The following is a 3,396-nucleotide window of genomic DNA, read 5'->3' as shown; positions in this document are numbered from 1 at the left end:
ACTGTTTGTACTGGTCCCCCGTGGGAATCAAACCCACAGCCCTGGCATTGCAAGTGCCGTGCTCTACCAACTGAGCCACACAGGAACCCATGTGAAGCCCTATTCATTTAATAGGATCTGCATGGGCCTAATAGGAAAGATGTGTCATTTAACTTTTACAATGTATTAGTCTACCTTTTAATGTGGTATAAACACAACCATGATGTTTTCATGTAGGCTACTTGCGCACGTTACTCGGGGACGGCAGAAAGACAGGCGGTGCAGGATTATTATTTTTTTAAAGACTCATTTACATATTTTTCTGCTTATCATTTTCGACAAGTGGTAGGCTATTTGTAAGTCAACTTGTCTATAATTAGATGCATGCAACTTCTCTCGTCATTATTTGATGCTCGTCTAGAATACTAAAAAGCAATTTTTTAAAATACAATTGACTGATTTCCTTATATGAACTATAACTCTATGAAACTGTTGCATTTATATATATATTTTCGGTATAGTTGACATCAGTAAAGTTTTTTCTTTCATTTCTGCTTCTGTCACATAGTGAGGATGTTCAGGGACCAGGTGGATTTCCAAATGGCCAATCAGTTTGACCGGTTTTAAGGATATTAAAAGCTGTAAAAATGATCCAACATGTTTATAATAGTATTTCAGTTAATCTTGGCTGCATATTCTATGTGGTTGAAAATTAAATACTGTCAGCTTTTATGTTGCTGAAAGAAAGTTTAGGCTACACAACAGGTCCCTAAGAGTGCATTTGCATTCTCTCAAGATGCTGAAACAAAGAAATCATATTTTCCAAAGATCTATTCTGGAGACAAAATTAAGATTTGGTACAATCATTTTACTGTGAGGACCATTACCAGCCTTTCAAATCAATTCATGGCTATGGATGTGAGTGCTACGGGTCTGTAGTCATTTAGGCAGGTTACCTTAGTGTTTTTGGGCACAGGGATTATGGTGGTCTGCTTGAAACATTTGAGATTACAGACTCAATCAGGGACATGTTGAAAAGGTCAGTGAAGACACTTGCAAGTTGGTCAGTACATGCCGTCTGGCCCCGCAGCCTTGTGAATGTTGACCTGTTAAAATGTCTTACTCACGTCGGCTACGGAGACCGTGATCACACAGTTGTCTGGAACAGCTGATGTGCTCATGCATGCCTCAGTGTTGCTTGCCTCGAAGCGAGCATAGAAGTGATTTAGCTCGTCTGGTAGGCTCGTGTCACTGGGCAGCTCATGGCTGTGCTTCCCTTTGTAGTCTGTAATAGTTTGCAGGCTCTGCCACATCCGATGAGCATTGGAGCCGGTGTAGTACGATTCAATCTTAGTCCTGTATTGGCGCTTTGCCTGTTTGATGGTTTGTTGGAGGGCATAGCAGGACTTTTTATAAGCTTCCGGGTTAGAGTCCTGAACCAGTGCGAATGTTGCCTGCAATCCATGGCTTCTGGTTGAGGTATGTACAGTTGAAGTCGGAAGTTTACATACACCTTAGCCAAATACATGTAAACTCAGTTTTTCACAATTCCTGACATTTAATCCTTGTAAAAAATCCCTGTTTTAGGTCAGTTAGGACAACTTTATTTTTAAGAATGAGAAATGTCAGAATAATAGTAGAGAGAATGATTTATTTCAGCTGTTATTTCTTTCATCACATGGGGTCATTGTCCATTTGGAAGACCCATTTGTGACCAAGCTTTAACTTCCTGACTGATGTCTTGAGATGTTGCTTCAATATATCCACATAATTTTCCTTCCTCATGAGTCATCTATTTTGTGAAGTGCACCAGTCCCTCGCACAGCAAAGCACCCCCACAACATGATGCTGCCACTTCCATGCTTCACGGTTGGGATGGTGTTCTTTGGCTTGCAAGCCTCCCCTTTTTTCCTCCAAACATAACAAACATTATGGCCAAACAGTTCTATTTTTGTTTCATCAGACCTGAGGACATTTCTCCAAAAAGTATGACAGAACAGTGTGCTGTTCATACTAAAAAGTATGATAGAACAGTGTGCTGTTCATACTAAAAAGTATGACAGAACAGTGTGCTGTTCATACTAAAACGTATGATAGAACAGTGTGCTGTTCATACTAAAAAGTATGACAGAACAGTGTGCTGTTCATACTAAAAAGTATGACAGAACAGTGTGCTGTTCATACTAAAAAGTATGACAGAACAGTGTGCTGTTCATACTAAAAAGTATGATCTGGCTGAATGACGACATGGATAACATTTAGCTGGCGGGATATTCGCTGTACCTGCTAGATAGAACAGCACACTCCGTCCGGTAAGATGAGTCTGTGTATAGGTGCAGGGGGCTGCCTTAATCGACATCCACCTCTTCGGCACCCAGGGAACAGTGGGTTAACTGCCTTGCTCATGGGCAGAACAACCTTGTCAGCTCAGGGATTAGATCCAGCAACCTTCCGGTTAATGTTGTTGTTTGTGTCATATCTGCAAAGTGGTTAAAATGCTGTCAGTTCCACTTTAAGTAACCATCTGTCTTATGTAACCATACCAAATGTAACATATACTAATTTTCGGTCTTTCTGTATTTCGTATTTGTTTAATATGTAACTTCTAGTCTATGAGACCAGGCTGACTCATCACAAAGAATATATAACTTCTGACTGGACAAATGCTTGCATAAAACCACCAATGAAAATAGAAGTGGAACATACATCCGAAAACAAGTCCTGTAGGCTATCAAATGGAGAAAAAAAACACCATTATGCAACAGTCTGATGAGAAAACAACTGAAAACTGATGGCAACTGAGAGAACCCCAAATAAACGCCAACAGTCTATTTGTCTGTATCGGAAATTCACAGTTAATCTCGCTCCAAGCACGATGTATCATCAACCTGGATGCGTTTACCTCATACCAACCATGACCTCTGCCAGGTTACCCAAGTGACTGAATTCCATTGCTGCTTTACATGCGCGCGGTGATAATACTTGCCGGCTCTGACTGTGACAGAAACACCAAAGAGTGTTGCACAATATTGCTTTATCTGTTTGAATATCTAAGCGTGCGTAATTACCCCAAGGCCCGCCAGTCAAGTGCACCATGGCATGCCATGCCGATGTCTCTTGTTCACTCTGACCGTGCCCACGATTTGACTCACTGTAAAGCCTAAACCCCGCTGACGTGTAGTCTCCGAGACCAGGGTGCAGCTCATTATAAGACACAACACAAGCGTTATGTTGAATTTGAGAGGTTTTTAAAAACTAGTCGACTGGATATGATTTTTACGCAGGCTAGCCTAGGCCTGCGTATAAATGGCCCAATTGGTGATTTTGATTGGAGATTAGGCAATGGATTGGAGATTATTTTGTCTAACACCAGCGCAAACAATCAAATCAATTAAATTAAATCCAATCAATTCACTT

General features: G+C 40.9%; 1 non-coding gene across 1 annotated transcript; it reads right to left on the bottom strand.

The window, feature by feature from the left end:
• Nucleotides 1-11: 11 nt before the first annotated feature.
• On the bottom strand, nt 12-88 carry trnaa-ugc. The gene has a single exon. It is a non-coding gene; the product is annotated as a tRNA-Ala (tRNA).
• Nucleotides 89-3,396: the final 3,308 nt, after the last annotated feature.

Source organism: Oncorhynchus mykiss, chromosome 12 (assembly GCF_013265735.2).
Source record: "Oncorhynchus mykiss isolate Arlee chromosome 12, USDA_OmykA_1.1, whole genome shotgun sequence".
In the NCBI taxonomy this organism is placed as follows: domain Eukaryota; kingdom Metazoa; phylum Chordata; class Actinopteri; order Salmoniformes; family Salmonidae; genus Oncorhynchus; species Oncorhynchus mykiss.
This window is presented reverse-complemented; position numbering and strand designations above follow the sequence as displayed.